The 23,347-nt window shown below is 40.1% G+C and overlaps 1 long non-coding RNA gene across 1 annotated transcript in view; it reads right to left on the reverse strand.

Moving 5' to 3' along the window:
* The window catches only part of LOC142100060 (uncharacterized), a 38,123-nt gene extending 20,424 nt beyond the window's left edge, over positions 1–17,699 (reverse strand). Inside the window, exon 1 of the long non-coding RNA XR_012678679.1 lies at positions 17,620–17,699. This is a non-coding gene — a long non-coding RNA (uncharacterized LOC142100060). The remainder of the gene's footprint in view (positions 1–17,619) is intronic.
* Between the last annotated feature and the right edge of the window lie 5,648 nt (positions 17,700–23,347).

Genomic DNA, 23,347 nt, shown 5'->3' on the forward strand with positions numbered 1-23,347 from the left:
AATGTAATGCAATTCTTTTGATCTTTTATTTATTCCACTATGCTAACTAAAAAACATCACGTGAGAAATAAAATATAAGATTCACTTTAAAGCATTCTTGCCCATTTTTAAAACTTCCCCTCCAGGAGATCCCAGATGAGTGGTCATGTGACGTGTATGAGAGGGTGTGGCGGCACCATTATGTCACCATGGCTCTACCCTCTGCTATGAAATGCTGAAATGCACGGCATTGAATAGTGGGGGGTGGGGCTTGATGATGTGAAATCCCACCTCAACCACATCCCGAGAGGTTTTCTACTCTTCCGAAAGGACTCCCATTCTGTAGAGTAGGTAACTGTTTAAATTTAACCATGTAAATATAACAAAATAAAGTTATTTCTTATGAAAGGCTAAACCCCAAATCTGCAAATTGGATTGGTCAATAAGGATGTGGGGATGGGTGTCCCCAGATAAAAATGGATCTATGGTTCTACTGAAGTATCCAAGAATCAATGATTATTTGGTTTCTGGCTCCCTAACTGCTGTATACTGTTTAAACATCTATTAGAGGTGCAAGTGGTCTGTTACCCATTGAAATATTTCAATAATAATAGTAATAATAATAATAGTTTCAATATTAGACTGGGGGCTCTGTGCATATTAACCTGGGGTTCTCCATCAATACAGAATCAAGCAGGTCTAATTTCAATATCTGCCAATTTTTCCTAATAATTTAATCCATTTACCTGTGATCTTTATTATATCCAGAGGTGATGCTAAATGTATGAAAAAAGCCAGATTTCTTAATTGGTGTTCTGAATAGAGAACCTCTATCATACTTATCCATGTCATCTTTGAGCTTTGATAAAAGGGAGGCATCATATTTATTTTCCGTAAATCTCTAAATCAAGGGTATAATTCTTTTTAATCCTCAAAATCTGAATTTTGTGGATTGATGTAAGCTAATACTTCCTGTGGTTACTTTGTGCATCCAAGTATGTGTTTTCATCCACATATTTTAAGAGGTTGTGAAAAGTTAAAAGAGACCCAAAGGGTTTGATGAAAAGATCTAAAAGAAACAATAAAAATATTACTAACTGTATGTGTAAAAAAATAAAAGAAAATTGATATATTGCCTAAAAATGTTATTGGACCAGATGTGGAAATGTTCCCATAAGGAAGTTTTCTTGGCTCAGAGCCACAGAAGTCATAGTAATATAGTAACATAGTTGATATGGTTGAAAAAAGACATCAGTCCATCTCCTGCAATCCCTCTCTTATATTTGAAATTGATCCAGATAAAGCAACCACCAATTTATGTCCTGCATTTTGATTAACGTCGTAACTCTGGATACCTTCTTTAGCTAAAAATTTGTCTCACCCTTTCGTAAACATTTATATTGTATCTGCCATCACAACTTTGCCTGGTAGTGAATTTCATATGTTGACAGTCCTTACTGCAAAGAACCCCTTCCTTTGCTGGTTGTGAAACCTCCTCTCTTCTAACCCTAGGGGGTGACCGCGTGTCCTATGTACAGTCCTTGGCATAAAAAGTTACCATGAAAGTTCTCTGTATTGACCATTAATATATTTGTACATAGTTATCATGACCCCTCTTAGATGCTTTTTTTCTAAAGTAAACATGCCTAAGCTGGCTAACCTTTTTTAATAACTTAATGACTCCATACCCTTTATCAATTTTAGTAGACATCATACACGAAGCACTTCCAGCAACTTGAATGTAAAAGGAAAAGAAAAACAAAAAGGGAGGCCAGAATAGCCTATAGACTTATGATGCGCATCAATGCCAGCAAATCAGCAGTCCACCGCACAAGAAGTATACATTTACACCAAGAAAAAGAAGGAAACAGAGAGGAGAGCAGAAGCACAAACGAAGGTAAACCCATAAAACCTCATGGTGCCAAGTGCCAATCAAGCACACTTTATAAAGGAAAAAATAGACAAATCCCTTCGCGCCCTACTTCCAAAAGCACAAGCAACCGAAACCTTGTGCCACCATAGCAGCGAGAGTCAGTTGGGAAGAAAAGTCAAGGAAGAAGAGAGGGTCATACATAAAGTTTATACACATCAGTTTTCCACCTGCCTAGCTCCTTTATAGCGGGCCCTGACGCCACAGCAACCGCAGCAGATGTGGCAGCCTCGATGCGGAACGAATTCATGCCAAACTGAGAACCATCCATACCCACAGCCGCTAGGGCACGTTTAAACACCACTGAAAATTGGTACCTAGTGAGGGGAGAACCATCACCATGCACCAGCCAAGAGAGTGCCCCACTCGGCCTTAGAGAAGCGAATTGACTGATTATTGCAATTGGGCAAACAGAGAACCCCACCTTGAGGACCATTGTAATCCAGCGCCCTCGCCCCAGCTGATTTTATTTAGACTTTCTCACCTTGCAACACACCAAATTGCCAGATACTACCACGTGTTGCCCCAGCATTCCTGACAAGGGGGAGGACCTGGAGGACGCAACTAACTCGGCAAAGTATTACATAACTAAAGCCACGCGAAACTAAGCCACCTCATAGTTGTTCCGTGCCACTCTTGGGATTGCAGCCAAAAGGCTGCCTAACAAGGAATCACTAATGGGCCTCCTCTGATCCGGAGGTACCGGTCGCTCTCTTGCCCAACCCCTGAGCGCTCTGGAGATCAAGAAACTTTTTGTGTAGTCCATCTCCCCCCTCAACCTAGTGAAGAACGATATCCTGTCTAGTGTCTAGTGTCTAGTGGCCTTGGATCCGGAAAGTGCACCACTCGTTACAAATAGCTTCATACTTCTTCCGAGTCGAAGGAGCCAGGGAGGATTTAGTCAGTCCCTCTATGTCGGCTTGACAATCTGCCATGTGTAAGAGAGACAGGGTAAACCCACTAGGAATGCCCCAAGTACCAAAGCCCTAAAACTCTCCATCTGCCCCCTGGACAACGCCTTCTCCAACTAATTCTCCTCCCCAACATGTGCCGATCTTGAAAACATATGTTGCAGGTCAGGCAGCGCCAAACCAACCTCCACAAGAGTGCAATCACCAGAGGGGACGTGGCCCTTTGCCTATTGATCGCCTGCACTACCCTGAGATTGTCACACCAAAACACTATTTGCTTCCCAACAAACCTGCCTGCCCAAAGCTCTACCACCACTATGATAGGGAAAATCTCAAGGAGTGTCAAGTTAGGCATTCAGCCGGACAGTACCCATTCCTCAGGCCACGAGGCAGCACGCCACTCCCCAATGCAATAGGCCCCAATGCCCACCGCCCCCGACGCATCCGTAAAGAGCTCAAGCTCTTGGCTAGACACTGGAGGTACAGGCCACAACCGCACTCCATTAAACTCTTGAAGGAACAGGTCCCAAACCTCAAATCCTCCTGGATTTCCTCTGAGAGCAGATACGAACATGCGGGCGCCTGTTCCCGGCCATCGTCATCTCAAGCTTCTGACAAAATTCCTGTCGGAAGGGGAACTGGGTATCACTTGGCAGGTGAAATTAAAACACCCCAATAACGCCTGAGCCTGCCGCAACGTCACTCCTCTTGGCCCTAGCACTTCCTTTATCATCCCACGCAACTTACTCACGGTAACCGACTAAGGCCCAAGACAGTATCTATCTCGATTCCCAGGTACGATAACCGGGTTGTGGAGCCCTCCGTTTTTTCTCCTGCGACTGGCACGCCCAATGAATGGAAAAGAATCCTAACTGCAAGCAACATAGCCATGCAAGTATCGACACCTCCGGGCTCGACCACCAAGAAATCATCCAGGTAATGGGTGACTACCTGATGTCCCGTGCTCACGCAGATACACCAGTGCAAGAACGAACTGAAGCCCTTGAAGAATGCACAGGACACCGCACATCTCAAAGGAAGGCATCTGTCTACATAATAGCCCTCATCCAACCCGAAGCCCATAATGGGAAAAGAATCCGGATGAAGAGACAGCAAACAAAAAGCCGACTCAACGTCGACTTTCACCAGCAACGCCCGTTCACCTAACCGCAGCACCATATCAAGGGCCGACTCGAAGGACTGATAAGTGACGGTGTTAGGAGTCGCGGCTCCCCGACGGGCTGCCGCGACTCACTTCCGACTATCTTGGTCGTCCCGGCCGTCTCCATGACGACCGGGACGTCACTTCTGCTCCCCATGTCCCGGTTGCCTGGGTAACAACCGGGACGCTCTGTCTCGCTTGCAGCAGCGCCCGGCCAGCTGTCCTACAGCCGGGCGCATGCAAGCAGAAGACATGAAACTGTGAGCTAATATTATCAAAATTTATTTGGACAGATTAACAGCCATATTATTGCCAGAGTAAAATAACATTCATCACACATTGGCATTGAATTGCTTATTACATACTGTGATTAATGTAATTGGGAGGAGTCTCGCTGCACACTGCTCCTATTGGTTCTTCTCACTATTTAAGGCAGTGAGACAGAGCCTCACTGCCAGTTATAGCTCTCAGTGTAGGTAGGCTACCTGTTCCCGGTTTTCTGCACCTGTGCTGTGTTCTAGTTCTGATTTCCCGTGTATGACCCCTGGCTTGTTTCTGGACCCTGTTGTATTGCCTGTGACATCTGACCTCGGCTTGTTATCTGGATACATTATCTGCTGCTGGCCCTCGACCCTTGCCTTGATTTCACTCTGCTGTCTGCTATTACACTCTATTCCTGGGTTCTCTCCAGTCAGTGCACATCTCATGACCCTCTGTTTGTCTGCAGCCAAGTCTGTCCCCACCACTAGGGGCTCCAATGAACACCAGACTTTCGGAGCAGACTCCGGGTTTTGTTGTACTGGCTGGAGGGGTCCCTAACAGACGGTACAAAATTTCTCCAGGATCGCATTGTTCACCGAAGAGCCCTGAGGGAATGAAAAGTGCTGAATGAGTCGGAACTTCCCAGCAACCTTCTTAGGAACCACCCCTACCGGGGAGACTACCAAGTCCCGGTATGGTGGGTTCTGAAATGGTCTGCTCATGCACCCGAGTGCAACTTCTTTGTTTAACATAGGTGCCAACACCTCTGGGAACAATCTGGCCGATTTCAAATTCCCTCCCGTACCTGAATGAAACGGCAACCCAATAGGTACCCAAAACCCATACAGAAAGCCTCCCTCAAAATTCCATCTGCGCGGGTAGCGACTGAGCCATCGGCTCAGGCTAACCACATTAATCGGCGATCCTGCTTTCCGCGGCGCCAGTGCCACGCTGACCACTTGGTCCTCTTCTTTTGTGCTGCTTATCACATGACTTAGCCAGGGTGACCTCCACATCTAATGCAAGTGTGAGAGAACTTACTTCCTGGCCCATGCGGGCATCTTGCCCGGTTAAAAGAGTAACAGTGACCCTTGCTGAGAAAGGACGAACTACCCCTACCTTGCCCCGGCTGCCGCCACCACGTTGTGGCCACAGCACTGGCCCCTCAACCATCCGTTGATACCTTCAGCCACGTTTCCACATCCTGATAACCCAGCATCAGGCTAACACAGGGGTGGGAGGACATATACATCTCATGCACCATTTGCAGGTAGTTCAACATGTCCATCCATTCTCCTGGGTGGGTCTCCAAGTAAAAGGCGGCAAAAGGTACGTGCCTGTAAGCCAGTTCTTATAATACTTATAGCTAGGTTTATCCCTGCCCCCCCCTAGACATTGCTGCCGCCACAACTTCTTTGCCATGCTTGGACATGGCAAACATATCCACATACCGTCCCATATCAATTTTGCTCCTTACAGACCTCCTGACTTCTTGAAATATTGCCATGCTAGCACAGCGCACCATTTCCTCTCCTGTGAGTCGGGAGACCCCGTACCGTACGTACCTTCTTTCCGCAGCGGACTCGCCTGGTGGGGAATGAAATGCTTCTGCAAGCGCTTAACTAGCCGCTGGAGTCCGAAGATGCAATGCTAGAACTACCACTGTCCAACCACAAAGCTTGTCTATCCACAACATCATACATGTTCATCTCACCATGCAGCACGGAACCACCCTCAGAGAGCGGGGCACTCTGCTAGAGACAACAAGGGAACCTAAAGCAGAGTGGGGGGCGAGAAGGAACCAGTTGGGTAAGCCATCAGTGGAGGGGAAGAGGAAAGACACGGGGAACGAAGGTAAGGGGAGAATATACGGGGATAGTAGGGGACAAACAAAGGGAGGGGGAAGAGGGGGGGGAGGGACAGAGGGAGAACGGGTAAATGGCAATACAAACAGACACGGAGGGGGGAAGGAGCATGAGGACTAAGAAAAAAAAGGGGGGGGGGAGTTCAGGCAATATAAAAAACAATAAAGGGAATTTAGACCAGAAAAGAAATATAGTGAGAGAAATACAGGTAAAAGAAAGGAAAGACAAGAGAGAAAACCAATGAAAATTATGCACTAAGGGACAGCAAGGAGAGCAAGGGGGAAGCGATACTTATCCATCCAACTTCCAACTGCACAAGAGTCTGCTTTACCTCCGCCCATCCAATGTATAACTTCCACTATCCCTCCCCATGACTCAGATGGGCGTACTTCCTCAGAGAAATTATTAACACTCAGAGTACGCAATACGGTCCAATTACAGCATTAGCTTTTAAAATCCTTCAAGCTTAAGTTCAGCCCTCAGTTCCTAAAAACCTTTTTAGGTTTTGTCTTACTTTCTTTTGCAACTCGTTTTCATTTTCTAATTTAGCCAATCTGATTTCCTTTTTGCATGTTTTATTACACTCATTGTAATACGCAAAGATTCCTCAGTTACCTCAGACTTAAACAATTGAAATGCCCGCCTCTTTCTTTAACACTTTAAGACTTAATTCTTTTACATTTGTTTCCCATAGGAATGAACTTATACGTGTATTTTTCTAACAACATTTTAAAGACAACCCACTTTTCTTCTGTATCTTTTCCTTAAAAAAATGTGTCTTAGTTTATGCACTTTATGGACTCCTTTAGCATATTAAAATTTGTCTTCCTATAGTTTAAAGTCCTAGTTGATCCCTAATACTGTTGCTTCTGGAAACTAGTTTCAAATGAGACCATATTTTTAACGCTCTTTCCCAAGTACTCGCTTACTTGAATATAAGATATTATGTCTACATTATTTGTTATTACCAGATCCTATATATTCCGGTTTCTGGTTGGTTCGTCTGCTATTTGGGACATGTAATGATCTTTTAGCGTGCTCAGAAACCTGTTTCCCCTAGCTATACCACAAGTCTTAGTACTGCAATCAATGTCCAGATAATTAAAACATCCCATAATTATAACTGGACCTAGTTGTGTAGCCTTTTCAATTTGCTGTACAAGTTGGGCTTCCTCAAATATGCTAATATCTGTCAGTTTCTAGCATGTCCCTATTAGTAACTTCTCTGAACTTAAGTTCATTGCTTCCCTTCGGTATTCCTTTTGGCTTTGATATCACAGTTTTTCTTATTGACTTTAACAAGGGCCTCTTCCTAATGGCTATGCTTCCCTTTCCCCTCTCTCCATCCCCTTGACTCTTGCTAAATTCCCCCTTACTACTCTCAATGTCTATGCTGCAAATACTTGCTTTCCCCTCCGCTTCAAGCTTCTAACCATCCTCTCCACTAGCACAGCAGCCCTCTCCTCATTCTGGTGCAATCCATCTTGACAATAAAGATGGCAACTGACTGATACATCAGCCCAGTGCTCTAAGAATCCAACACCCTCCTTCCTATACCAATTTCTTAGCCACGCATTAACCTCTCTAATCTCCCTCTGTCTCCCTGGAGCAGCACTTGACACAGGTATTATTTCCAAAAATACTACCTTGGATGTCCTTTCCTCAAGTTTTCTGCCCAGGTCCCTGAAATCATTCTTTAGTAAAACCCATCTTACTCTAAGTCGGTCATTGGTGCTAACATACACCAAAACAGCTGGGTCATTCCCAGCCCCTCCAAACAATCTGTCCACCTGATCCATAATATGTTGAGCCTGAGCATCAGGGTGACAACACACTGTTCGGCATGCATGGTCGCAGTAACAGATTGCCCTATTTACATTCCTAATAATTGAGTCCCCTACCACCACAATCTGCCTAGGTCCCTGAGTAACTTAGGTCCCCTTTATGCTGGAGAGACCGTTCCCCTGGTTGCTAGTGGAAGCAGTCTCACCCAACTCTACCAATTATGAACTGCCTTCCACAGTATCTTCATCCAATCTGATAAATCTACTGAGATTGCTCAGCTCAGAACTGGCCTGCTACCCCTAGTAACTGTTACCCAGCTGCCTACCTGTGCATCCTGCTCTGTCTCTGCTCCTCCCAGGCTTCTAACGCATCAACTTTGAGCTGTAATCTCTGCTCCAGATTGACAATCTTGCTCAATGTTGCAATTGTCTGCTTTAGATCAGTTACCTGGGATTTCCAAGAGACCAATTGTTTACATTTCTCACATAGGTATATACCTTGGAACAATTGTTCCAAATGTGCCTAAGTACGACAAGATATGTATTGAGTGAGATCTTTAATCCTGCTACCACTCATCTTTTTATAGCTAACTTAAATCCTTATAATCTACATTGGATTCGAACCACTAACCTTTGCTAGCCACTTAAAAGACTTAAACCCTTCCTGGATTGAACTCCTTACTGGATATAACTCCATACTTTAAACAGAATGCACTTCAAATCACAATGCAGTTGAAATCACAGGCTCAGTGAAATACCACCTCTTGTTAAATAAAGCTTGCACTAGAAACTAGTGAGCTGTTCCCTCCTCCCCACTTCCCTGCATCGGGGCCCACAGCTTGCTAGTTCCGCCTTTGTGTTGGTATGATTAAGATTGTTGTTCAGAGGTAATTTCATTATTTTAATCCTGTACACTTGCTTTATAAAATGTGTATATTTTTGTTCCCTGGGCATGCATGGGGTTAAATGTAGAACTATGAAGTTCCAACTTACAGTTAAAGGATCCCTCCTCACGGTTATCACTTATAACCCTAATATCACAAAACCCAAACTTTTTGTTCCTACTTAAAAAACACTTAAATGTTAACTTGAATTTATTCACACTAATAAAGTTTTTAAATTTGTCAAAGATTTTAGTAGGCGCACAAAGAAAAAAACACAATGCTGGTGCTATAGGATTTTAAAAAATGATATTATACATGGCTTATCCCCCTTGTACTCTCCTCAGGATATGTCATTTCTGATAACGCCACCAATATTGTGAGAGCATCACAGCTGGGTGAATTCCATCACAATCCCTGTTTTGCTTACACAATAAACTTAGTGGTGCAGAGCTTTTTAAAAAATGACAGGGACGTGCAGGAGATGCTGTCTGTGGCCCACAAAAAATCTGGACATTTCCAGCATTCGGCAACAGCATGTAGGAGATTGCAGCAGCTACAAGAGCAATTTAATTTGCCCTGCCACCAACTGAAGCAAGAAGTGACGAGGTGGAATTCCACCCTGTATATGCTTCTGCAGATGGAGGAACAGCGAAAAGCCATCCACGCTTACTCCACAAGCCATGACATTGGGAAATTAGGGGGGATGTATTTTACTCAAGCGCAGTGGAGAATCCTTTCCGTGTTGTGCAATGTGCTGAAACCATTCAAAGTAGTCACCTGTGAAGTCAGTTCAGACATTGCTAGCTCGAGTCAAGTGATTCCCTTAATTAGACTTTTGGAAAAGCAGCTTGAGAAACTGAAGGAGGATATTAAACAAAGCAATTACGCTAAGTGTGTCGGACTTGTAGATCAAGTACTTTATTCGCTTCGCCAGGATCCAAGAGTTATCAAAATCTTGAAATTGGATCACTACATTTTGGTGACTGTGCTTAATCCTCGGTTTAAGAGCTATGTCTTCTCTTTGTCTCCATCTGACCCAGATCTGAAGAAATGCAATTAGCTTCTGGTGAGCCAGATGACAGCTCAAGTGTTACTTGACAGGAAGGCATCTCCCCCTTCAGTTTTTCACTCAACTGCTGCTAGGAAAAAAACTTAGCTTTCCCAAGAGACCCAGGGATGATGAACATGACTCAGCACAACATTTTGACACATGGTCTAAAAGAATTGACCAAAAAAAGTGACAACTCTGCCGTAACTTCACCTGATCCTACTATCAACATCAGAAGAATGGTAGAGGGTTATTTTCATGACAGCATAGAAATAGACATATCAGACAGTCCCTTTACATACTGGGAGGAAAAAAAGGGAATTTGGAGACCCATGTACCAACTTGCTTTCCACTGCCTAAGCTGCACACCCTCCAGTGTGTACTCGGAAAGAGTTTTCAGCATAGCCGGGAACCTTGTCAGCGATCGGCATAGGAGGCTACTTCCTCAAAATGTGGAGAAGATGATGTTCATAAAAATTAACTTCAATTTCATCAAAATACTGAGACTTCTGTAATGGTTGATTCCAGTGGTGACGAATTAAAAATGTGTGAGAATGATGTACAAACTGATGAGGGTGAGGATGATGACATTCAACTCTACATTTCTTTTTCTGATCTCTCTTCCTCCCTCCTCTCTCAAGTTTCCGACTGCCTCTCAGCCATCTCCTCCTGGATGTCTTCCCGCTTTCTCAAAATTAACATTTCTAAAACCAAATTCATTGTCTTTCCTCCCCCTAGACTCCCTTCTTACCACAACCTCTCTATCGTTGTTAATAACACCACCATCTCCTCTGTCACCCAACTCCGCTGCCTGGGTGTCACCTTCGACTCCTCTCTCTCTATTGACCCCCATGTCCAATCCCTTGCTCAAGCCTGTCGCTTTCAACTGCGCAACATCGCCCGCATCCGACCCTTCCTCTCACATGACGCCACCAAAATCATCCACACACTCATCGTCCCCCGCCTCGACTACTGCAACCTTCTTCTCACTGGTCTCCCCCTCTCTCATCTCGCCCCCCTCCGCTCTGTAATCAATGCGGCTGCTAGACTCATTTTTCTCTCACACCACTCCTCCTCTGCCTCCCCTCTCTGCACCTCCTTACACTGGCTCCCCATCCCCTACAGAATCCTCTTCAAACTCCTCATAACCACTTACAAGACTCTCTCCCAGTCTACTGCTCCCTATATGTCTAACCTCCTCACCATTCACACTCCTGTCCGATCCCTGCACTCTGCTAATGACCGTCGCCTCTCCTCCACTCTACTTACCACTTCCCACGCCAGAATCCAAGACTTCACCCGAACTGCCCCCCTGCACTGGAATGACCTTCCTCGTTCCATCCGTCTCGCTCCCAATCTGTGCTCCTTCAAACGTGCACTTAAAACTCACCTGTTCCTCATAGCTTATCAGCCATCCACTTAACCCTCATCTACTCTGCTCACCATTCCCTCTCTCCCCTGGCATCACCAGCTCCCTCTCGTACCTGATTTGTCCACCCTCCCTTAGGATGTAAGCTCGTAAGAGCAGGGCTCGTCTTCCCTCGTGTCTCCATACCTGTTCTTCTGATCTGTCCTTACTCCATAGGTCTGTCCCGGAGTTACTGAAGCATTGGTACATTGTGTTTATCGTTCTGTACTGTTTAACCCTGTATGGTCTACTGTTTGTACTATGTACGGCGCTGCAGAAACCTGGTGGCGCCCAACAAATAAATGATAATAATAATAATAATGACAACAACATCTTGCCACAGTAGAGTTCATTAACAGCACTGTTACTTTAGGTGCCTTAAGCCCATTGTTAGCTTGTTTTGTGGGGGCCCTAGCAAACCAAACACATCAGCCTCAAAAGTGGCACTCCTTGTCGCTGAAGTGCTTGGCTAGGTAAAGTGTGTATGTCCTTTTTCAGATCCAACATAACGGTGGGTGGAAGGGCCCAAGGACAATTCCATCTTGCACCACTTTTCCATTCAGCTACCGCTATGTGCCAATGTTACCTACATGTGCTATATACTGTTCTGTGCTTTGCAAAAATCTTAGACACCCATTGATGATGCAGATGACTCAGCACAACATTTTGACATCTGGTCTTGTCTACTGTAAAAGAATTGACCAGAATTAGTGACACCTCTGCTGTAACTGCACCTGATCCTATTATCAACAACCAAAGAATGGTGGAGGATTATTTTTTATTTTTTTGAACTGTATAAAGACAACAGTTTTATTAACAAAGAAGAACATTGCTTGCAGAAGTAATGTAAGCATAAATGTCTAAATAGACGTGTATATGTATTACCTTCCACATTGCTGCTGTGTCATCAGTATTGCACAAAGTGTTTGTAATCTGCACTTTACGTCAACGGTATCTAGCTATATTATTATTTTTGGAATTTGGGGCCGATTCGAAGCTCAGTGATGAACTTACTTTTTGCTGTGAATTACAATGGCTCTTTTTAGTGCATTGTCTGGCACCCTGGATTGGTCTGGGTCTAATAAAAGCACGCATCCCTGGGAGAGGAGGGGGGAAGCGCTCGTTGCCATGTATTAGCTATAGATTTACCACAGTTATCCAAGGAACGGGTGGAGCGATCAAATGAACCATAACTGATTTCATGACCCAAAGACAACTGCATCTTGCACCACTTTTCTTTACTGACACTGCAGTGTGGCAATGTTTCCTAGATGTGCTAGGAACTGCCGTTTGTTTGAGTCATTGCCCTGTCGCTTAGCATCCAGCCAGGTCGCTGCAGTCTTTATTTGAAAGTGTATGAAAATAATATTGTGACCTGTGAGGTGGTCAAAATTGACTGAAAATGACTGGAAATTAATGTTATTGAGGTTAATAATAATGTACAGGGGAAAAAAGCAAAAATATGTTATTTTAGGAAAAAAATAGGGATTTTAGAAAAACATCAGGATCCAAAACCAAAACCAAAACACACAAGGGCGGTTTTGCCATTTTGTTAAAGCCAATACCAAAACATGAAGTTAATTCAGATCCAAAACCAGAACACGGGGGTCAGTGAATATCTCTAGTTTTGACATAAATAGTAGCTATTTCAATTTGTTTGAATGGAAGAAAAAGCATATAAAATAACATTTGTCGAAACTATAGCTTTAGAGCCATGTATTTTTCTTTGTACATGTGTTTTAATTCTTTGGATTGTATACAAATTGCCATTTGCACTAGAAGCAGGTCATCCCAAATATAAAGTACCACGGAATATGCTGGTGCTGTATAAATAAATGATTGACGATGATTTTTAAGGAACCACATAGCGCAGGAGCATTATATATATATATATGTATATATATATATATATATATATATATATATATATATATATATATATATATACATATATTTATACACAAAAAATTATTAGATCAGACGCTTTATATTTGCAATAACACTATAAAATGCTGCTGGATATGGGCAAGATTAAATCCACAACATGAGAGTAAACATAAAAAACAACCAGTACAAAATTAACACCAGAAAAAAGTTTAAATGAAGAGTATAAAAATATGAATAATAAATAAAGATATGCTGAGTAAATATAAATATAAGATTCAAGCCGGCATGTAAAACAAAAACATTTATTAATTGACAGTGAGCAATGCCCTATAGAAATAGCAAATATTTCAAATATTCGCACATATATAACATATATAACATGTAACCATGAATGAAACAGTTTCTATGATAGACACCATAAAATTAAACCATTAACCCATATATTATATGAATGGGAAAGGCTTATATAAGATGAATCCGATAAGATTGCGCCAATAGGCACTAAGTAGATCCAGACCATAAATTATGCCACGATATTATAGGACTTAGGGAACTAAGTCCCAACCGTGTGAATGTCCAGGAACCAAAGCCAATCACTGTGGTCCGAGTGGAACAGTCAGTATATACTCATATGGAACTCACGGTCTCCCCGCTGGTAGTGCAAATAGAAAGGTGGTGAATTGAGGTCTGTCGGATCTCCAGTAGGATAAAAGGTACACTTTCTGTCTGTTTCATCTGTCCACAGCAGACTTTTTCAAAGCAATATAATTACATCTGAAATATCAAGCTATATAAAGCTGAAGTCCTTCTTGTGATTGGTCAACTATAAATGATAAATTGAAAACCTCTGAGAGTACTTGCATGGCACCTGAAAATTAACCCTTTGTTGGTACATTTACCCAGATGGATAAATCACAGAGGCATGCAAGTGAAAAATAACACATAAAACAAAGAGCAAATATAGAATATAAACAATGTCGGCTGAAATTTCAAATTACAAAGAAATTTTCTTCTTTTCCTTTCATACTGTTCTGACTTCTCCCATATAAACACTCATAAAATACCATAAACAATATAAAATAACTCATAGCCATGCGTAAACATAAATTAGAACATAACTAATAATACCAACACAGGAAATGTAATTGATCAAAAATAATGAAAAAATAAATAAATAATAACTAAATACAATAACTATAATAAATGTGCTCCAAACTAATCTGGTTGTATAAAATGCATAATAACCACCAAGAGTGGAAAATACAGATGTATAAGCATATGCATACAAACATATAAACATATGTATATAAATGAATATACACACACACGACCATTTATCTTATTTATAAACCATTAAATTGGCAAATAGACCATTTATTAAATTCAGAGTGTGATCCCTTTCCAATAATATAATCTATAGACATGAATATCTCAAGTCTATGACAGAGAACATATCTACAAATACCAATCCTTAAATTCGATAGTATCATTTAATCCATCGGGTGATAAGGTCTGTAATTTAAAAATCCAAGAGGCTTCTCCTCGACATAGATTTTTATATTTATCACCCCTCTATGAGTTTGTTCAAATTTCTCCACTCCTATAACACTTAGCCCCAATGGAGAACTATTATGCTTATAATGGAAATGTCAAGAATCACTATGTGTGTGCAGCCCTGTAAAATATTTAATCATGGTACATGTAATAAGTACTAGCAAAATATATATCATAGACTCTAAACTGAAGGATGCATGCTGCGCTGGCTTAAGAGCTAAGTGCTCCATAGTGATACAAATATGAGTAAGCAGGATGCTCATAAGCTTTATATTATATTTTTAGATGGTTTTTCTTACCTTAGCGCGACAGCGATAACGAGGACAAGAAGTTCCCTGACATAAAAACTCTGAAGCTGTCATTCGCGACAGACTTGAAAGACCGAATGTTTGGAAAATAGAAGGGGGTATAAGGGTCTATCCCATTACCTCCCAACACTGTTTAAACAGCAGATCATATGTCAACTTCCTATCTTATGTTAGGGTTCTGTTCACAACCACTTCCTTAATCACAGCCATGGAACCAGACACGTGATATAAACGTTTTAAACTATTTATTGCAGAAAAGTATAGTCCAAGTAAGGCAAAAATAAACAGTAACAGTTCAGGCTGAATGGAACAATGGATTTCCAGATCTTGGCAAACAAGCAGTAAATAATAAAGAAATGCAGCAGATGACTTAACTGAAACCAGTTTGCAGCAGTAGTCAGAAACATGCAGGTAAATCAGGAACAGAGAACCACATGAGCAGGCTAGGACTATCAATGACCAGCAAAGGCTTCTGGAACAAGCAGGCATAAATAGGCCACAGACAGGTGTGGCTGATAACTAGCAGTGGTAGTTAACCCCTGATAGTAGGAAAAAGCCGAACAGCAGCACCTCTGGAGGATCACAGGTACTGCAGGGTAATATACACACAGGGAAACAAGGCAAATAATAACACAGGGTAAAATGCACACAAAGATATAAGGCAGATCATAACATCTTACAATGGAAACCAGCTTTGCATATTTAGGACCAATAGTGCAGAGGGGAGAGGACAAAAAATTATAATATTGGAAAAAAGACAAAAAGAAAGGGATAAATACAACAGAAGTCTAAGTCACAGATTTGTATATCCTCAAAATCTTATAGATGTATCTTCCCTAGTATAAGAATAATTTTCAATTTTTATTCATCATGTATTCTTTATATAATTTTTACCTAAGGAAAGTTGCCTTTCCTTATGACTATTTTGTTTATGCTCAAAAAAGGTAAAAAAGGGGAAAGAAAGTCATTTAAACAGAAATCACTATCTATAGTATATAGACCTAAAGTATATATATTATTACCAAATAATTAAAAACACCCAGAGCAAAATTCCAAGACATTGAATATAAAAGATAGTAAAGTTGTATTGGTGCTTATAAAGTTATAGAAATAAGTGATTAAAATTAGTTCTGTGGTTGTGAGTTTTTAACAATCACATTTAGTCTGATTTTATTTCTCCTCAATTGCACCGTTAGGGAGGTTATAAAGTAACATAATTGTTTTTATCCATTGTTTCTTATGGTTCTTATTTACCAAAAATAATTATGGCTCAATTATTTAATCCAGATATGTTATTTCTTAATGTATTGTTCGCTTGTCTCATATTTGTCACTAGATACCAAGCCGTGCACTTAAGACACAGTATCATTCATTTGCGGAGAGTGACACTGTTGTCTTCAAGAGACTTGTGATTGGGAATTGACGGCCACTATTAGTCTACTGCGAGGAATGTGTTTGATATATTGAAGTGGATATTAGTTCTATTAGTGGAGATATCAGCAATGGTTATCATTGGTGTGGCCACACCGTTTTAATAATTTTTCCACTTCGGATTTGTATTTCATCGGGTCATTAGACAGTGTGATTCACATGCTGTGGGACATTTGTTTATGTCTCATCAATTATTTATTGATCATTCAGTATCTCTACTATTTCTATTGAAGGTCTAACTCTTTTCACGCTACAGCGTGTTTATGTGATACTCATTTTTTTGCATGTTATTATTCCACACTCCATTGGTTGCCTCATGTTTAGAATTCTTTTTTATCAATAAATTGTTTTATATTCTCACTTCACGGATCTAGTAGTGGATGATGTGTGTTCCAGTGGTCAGCTGCAGACACTGTTTTCACCCACATCCTGCATTTAATCGTCATATCTCTGTGCGCCAGGTTTTGTTTTTCTTTCACATATGATCTTTCCTTCATTAATAATGGAAACATTTCTATTGCCTGACTCATCTTTGGCTAACCAGTCCATATAACTACCAGTAGTATATAAATCAGCCTAAATTTCTAAGGGACAATATACAATTATCTACTTTACATTAAAGGTAGACTTAGTCCCTAGGCACTTAATAAAAAATGATCAATATTATTAAATCAATTAAATCTCCACTGAGCAGCTATCTTCAGAGGTTAGTGCATAACCTCACATAAGTGTAAAGACATGTGGTTTGGTGGGATCTATATTTTTTATCCCTAAAATAGGGTATAGTGTTATCACCAAATAATTAAAATAACATAAGTTTTCATCACTCCTTAATAAAAAAAACCAAAAATATTATATATATTATTTTCTTAGAATGTAATAACAATTAACATGCATATAATATAAAATAAAAATCCAGTTTAAAATACCAATTAGTATATGTAATATAAATATATCTCAATGATTGTACTCTGTTAGATTAGAGGTTAGCATACAAGTATCCCAATCTACATAAACGGTTGTTCATTCAAATGTTAATGTATAGGATTTGGTAATTACCATTTTCATGGCTTAGAGACAAACATGCTGTTTAACATTTGTAACCTCCTCTTGAACAATTAGCATTCTGAATAGTATGAGGAGAATCTTAGCCTGAATCAAGATAATGTTAAGAATAGTTGAACAGTTTAAGTTCCTCAGTAAATACCTTTACTTTAGATGGATCCTTGGAGATAGTTCTATAGTTCAGCTTAATGTTAGTCTGGACATCTGCAGTTTATTAGCCGGCTTGCTACTTTCGTTTTAGCTGTTTCCTGTAGCAGATGGTTTCAGTTTCTGCTGGTCTCTGTGTAAGACACCAATCTTACTTGTGATGGACAAGTTATTTTGTAACACAGAATAGAATAGATTGTGCCTGCATAATGCTCTTGAGCAGTCAGATGAATTGTTCACTTATATTTCAGTGAGAAATGAAAGAGTTATTTTGGTTTGTTCAGAAAAATATTGTTCAGGGTTCAGGTCTACAGTTTTGCAAGTCACAATAGGCTTTAGTTTTATTAACAAGTTCCAAGGACATGTAAGCACTGTAACTATGATTTGTAACAGCTATGTCCAGTTTCCCAGGACATGTATATCTTTCTTTGTTCTTTGTAACATTTGCTCATGCTGACTTTTATGTTTTACACAATGTTAAATGTTAAACTGTCTACATGACTAAAACATTATAAATATATGATGTTTTGTCTTGATAAGCTCAGAGCATATACTACACCCCACCTGTGCGTGTAATCAATGTCTCTCCAATATATCTTATTTGGTCACTGACGTCTTAAGAAATGTCGCGATCAGCAACTAGAGCACCTCTCAGGTGCAGAGTTCTTTTGTAGCAGTCAGCATGTGAGGCTTTAAGTGAATCCTTGGCACATAACTGAAATTAGGGAAGGGAAGTTTAGACCAAAGAAAGGTGTCTACCAAGTATGCTCTGGGGGAAACTAGCACAGATTTTGTCTATTTGTAAAACCAAACAGATAGCTAAAACTATAGAAAGATGTCCGAAAAGCTCTGGGAAAGGTCTCTTTAGATGCACAAACTGTTTTAAATGAACTAATCACACAAAATGTTTATATAGTTGTGAATTATTGTTTAAGTATGCAGAGATTTTCTCCATGGTTGCCAAGTATCATATGTTATTGAATAGCTACTGTCAGGAAGGGTGGTTTGGACATTTACAGATGTTTATGACTAAGCATTTGGCCAAATCATGTTCCCAACTGGTTTCATGTTCCCGGGTCAGAGGCTTGTTTGGCAGTGATGAGTGGGGTTTAGAGCACAGAGAAAATGCTTTCGGGTGGGGATTGTGCGCACAGGGAAACTCAAGCAGGGTCCAGGACCTTGTTATGTTAGCCTTAGGGAGGGAGTTAATCTAGCGTTTCAACTGTACATATGCAAAGAGAGAAACTCTTCCTTTGCATATTTCCCTAAAGGAAAATCATTTTTTTTTCTTGCAGGATAGCCAGCATGATTCATTGACCATATTCACACATTCAAAACCATTCTGATACCTCTTTTATGCCAGGATAGAAAGCAGAACAAACATTGCACTGGGGGAAAAAAACTCAGTATTATTCCAGAAGGCAATGATAAGGAAGGAAAAGTGAAGTGTTCACAAAATATGATTTACAATGATCCCAAATGTAACTTGTAAAGGCACTGACTGGATGAGACTTTACAAGAGGGGGTCTGTCTTTAGCTTGAAGACCCAATACTGATGCCAAAGAGAAAATTTAATAGGTTTACAGCCCCCTCACCCCATCTCGGATCATGCTTGTTTGCAAATCAGGCTACAGTGTGACTGAGGTGAGTTGCAAGGTAGTAGAAACAGATATCCATAAAGCCCCTTCCGCAATTAGAATAGCTCCTTATTCTTCCACATAAATTAGATAAGCCAACAATGTAATTGTAAATATTTTAACTTGGAGGGTCTGTAACAGATAGAGCAAGCGAGACAAAAAATTAATCTTAAACACTGCAATCCTACCCAACCATGATATACCGTAATTATTTTTTGCCACCTGAGCACATCCATCTGTATTGATTTTATTTGATTTGGAGAAAAATTTCTAAATATAGAGTTTCATACCACGAAGTAATATAAATACCCAGATATTTAATTTTGGTGTGCCTCCATGACACATTGCAATTACTGTTCAGAAACTCCAGGGGAGTAAATGAAGCAGACTTTTAATTAAGCTGTATTTAATGGGTGGCATGGCATGGCCAAGCAACCCAAGGTTTCTTAAGGGTGACGACTCTACTTCCCATAAGATGTTTTTTGACTAAGTAAAGTAAGTCTGAATCATATTTTTTAGATTGACACATCACTATTGACCTGTAAACACTGTCACTTAAGTCTCTAACGTTCCAGGCAAGCAGACGGAGCCCTTTCCATACAGAACTACTCACGGCCATGTTGAATTCATTAAAAAGGAGTAGAGTTTGCATCCTAAAGAGTATTCCCAGCCTATCTGAAGGAGCAACCTCTTGTGTGGCACTGTATCAAAGGCCTTTGCAAAATCTAAGTAGACCACATCTACTGTGCTGCCCTGGCCTAAGTTCCCACTAACTTCCTCGTAGAAACTAATTCGATTAGTTTGACATGACCTATCCCTCACAAATCCATGTTGATTCCCACTAATAATTTTATTGCATAACAAGTAATCCTGAATACTCTCCCTTAAAATACCTTCCAGTAGTTTCCCCATTAATGATGTTAGGATTACAGGTTGTGATCTCGTCCCCTTTTTAAACAACGGCACCACATCTGCTATTTGCCAATCCCTTGGTGCTGAGCCTGATGAGATTGAATCTCTGAAAATTAAGAATAGCAGTCTAGCTATTTCCGAGTTTAACTCCATAAGGACCCTTGGGTGTATGCCACCTGGACCTGGAGCTTTATTTATCTTAACATTCTTCAGTCGCCTTTGGACTTCTTCCTCTGCCAGCCAAGTATTAATTAATGGCATGGTTTTATTTTCATTTTTATGTATTACTCCTACCATTTGTTCCTCTCTGGTTAATACTGAAAAAAAAAAAAGTGTTTAGTACCTCTGCTTTTTCCTTAGTATCATTTATCAATTCACCCATCTCACTTCTTAGGGGTCCTATATTATCTTTTTTAATCCTTTTGCCATTTATATTCTTAAAAAACTTTTTGGGGTTTGTCTTACTTTCTTTTGCAACGTGCCTTTCATTTTCTAATTTAGCCAATCTAAATGTAATGCATTTAGATGTGTAACTTTGCTTTCTGGGCATGTGCAGAGTGAAATCACGCAAGATACGTTACTCAGAGAGTCGTATGTGTGGCTTAGATATGTCTAAACCATCATGTGAGTGATGGTTTAGAAAAAACTCTTTTTCTTGAAAAAGTAATCCATTGTCAACTAGGACATTGTGTGTAATATCAGTAACATACATCAATAAATCCAAATACATTTGAAGGTTTCAGAACATTTTGATACAAGTATACGACATCAAATGTCATCACAATCAAACTAATTGTACTGGTTATGTTATAAAAAAAGTGTAAGTAACCTTAAGAATATTTATTTGTTAATGCAACCATCCGGTAACAACAATTAATTTAAGGGATACAAACATAGAATTGTGGGAAGGGGGAGGGTGGTAGTTGTCTGTATGTGTGAAAGGAGTGAGGGGGTGTAGACCAGCCTTTTGTGTACCCAAAGATGTTCATTTTCACCAAGGGACATAAAGAGAGCCGGGTGGGGGAGTGGTCTGGACAGCGTTTATCATATGACAATTTTTAGAATGTTTAGGTATGTCATATTTGCTAATCTGAGTTAACTTAATTGCCTGAGTAGGTATCAAGTATTACATTCAAATGATATGAAGATTTTGTTGAGCTGAACCCCCATTTCTTCTAAAATGTTATTCCGTATTTTTCTATATCAGGGAGTGTGGCTCTCTTGTCTAAATATATAATATCTAGTATCTCAATTGTAAGCATTCCCAGGGTTGGGGGGATTGGTGATGTTCATTGTCGTTTTATCAGCTGCTTGGCTACAGTAATTATTACTGTCAGAGCAGCTAACACATCAGAAAAGGGTAATGGGTCTTTCCATACATTGAAATCAGCTAGTAAAAGTGGTTCTGCAGCTAAGGTAACATGTATCTTGAAACTATAATTAATAAAATCAACAATTTTATATCAATATTTATTAACCTTTCTGCAGTCCCAAAAGTTTTGCAGCCAATCTGCCTTTTGGGTTTTGCAATTTGAACAGAACCCTGTTTCCCCTTCAACCATAAAGCAACATCTTGCCTGTGGAATATATGATCTATGAATCACCTTTAAATGTATTTCCTGAAGGCGAGCAGTAGTTAGTGATTTCCAGATAGATTTAAAATGACAAGTTAAAATATCTGGTGTGTTTATACTGGCAACTGTTAGGAAACCCTCCAGCCAGTACAGCAAAACCTGGAGTTTGCTCCGAAAGTCTGGTGTTCACTGTTGCCCCTAGTGGTGGGGACAGACTTGCCTGCAGACAAACAGAGGGTCGTGAGATGTGTACCAGCTAGGGAGAACCCAGGAATAGAGTGTTATGGCAGACAGCAGAGTGAAGTCCAGACAAGGGTCGAGGGATGGCAGCAGACAAGGTATCCAAAGAACAAGCCGAGGTCAGAGGTCACAGGCAAAACAACAGGATCCAGAAACAAGCCAGGGGTCGTACACGGGATAGTTTGCTATAACTATTAGGCTTTAATCTTTATCCCAAATACGACATATCCTGTTTTGACAGTGTTCAAAAACAGTTTATTTTTAGTTACCAATGTTCTACCTGTAAGAAATTCCATTTGATGTATGTGTTTGTGGTTTAACAGTCAGTGCCAAAACCCCAGTTTTGAGGTTTGGAATCATCGAATTTTAACTTCTGTCTATTGCACAAAATATTCACTGTAAACACTTTATAATTTCTTTGCCAGCATTTCATTTTGATGCAAACTTTAGAATTATTCATAGTAACCAGTAAGATATTAGCTTTTATCTGTCTAGTGAAAGTTAGCTAATGAATGCAAATATCTGGTTGCTATGGTTTAGTGCAAATTCTGCACCTAAATGCGATGTTAGTTAAAGATTCCTTTGTAAGTTCCTGAAACACTTGTTTTTCACCAACTAATGGCAATAAAATAATAAAACAAATCTATTCCAATATGCTTCCACAAGAAAATATTGTGTGACCTAAAAATAATTAAAAAAAAGATTTGATTGAATAGATTGAATAATACAGTAAATAATGTATACCTTGTGCAAACAGTGTAGTGCAATTCTAAACAGTTTGCATTATTTCTAGCTTGTGATATTTTCTTGCTTCGTCATTAGATACTACAAAAGTGAACAAGGATTATCTTGCAGTCATCTTTCGGAACGAACTATAAATTGTCAATTCATACCCACAGACAAACCCAGTGATTTCACAGCAAGCAGTAAGGAAATGTTTAACAATAACATGCAAACAATTAAAATCTGAGCTTTTGAGTCTTTTGGGACAATCTCTTGTTCTTTCCAGAGACAGCTGCCTCATTTATGTAACACAGAAAGTAAGGGAAATTACAGCGCTCATCTATGTCAGCTCTCCAAGTGCTGAAATTAGTTTATCAGAGCAGCATCCATTTATCACTCGACTTTCCTTTACAAAATTATACTTGAAATTTGTATGTAGAGGATAGAGGAAACTACACCAAAGTATAAGCTATTGGAAGTTGACAGAAACACAGCCTAGTACCATAACAACTTAATTAGTCAGATGTTCTTATGTATTGCATATTTAAGTGTTTTCGGGTGTTATTTAATAGAGATTGAAAAATGTGTTTATTGCTTTTTATATTATTCACTGTTTACAGCACCAAAAATGACTTTC

Source organism: Mixophyes fleayi, chromosome 8 (genome assembly GCF_038048845.1).
Source record: "Mixophyes fleayi isolate aMixFle1 chromosome 8, aMixFle1.hap1, whole genome shotgun sequence".
Taxonomy (NCBI): domain Eukaryota; kingdom Metazoa; phylum Chordata; class Amphibia; order Anura; family Limnodynastidae; genus Mixophyes; species Mixophyes fleayi.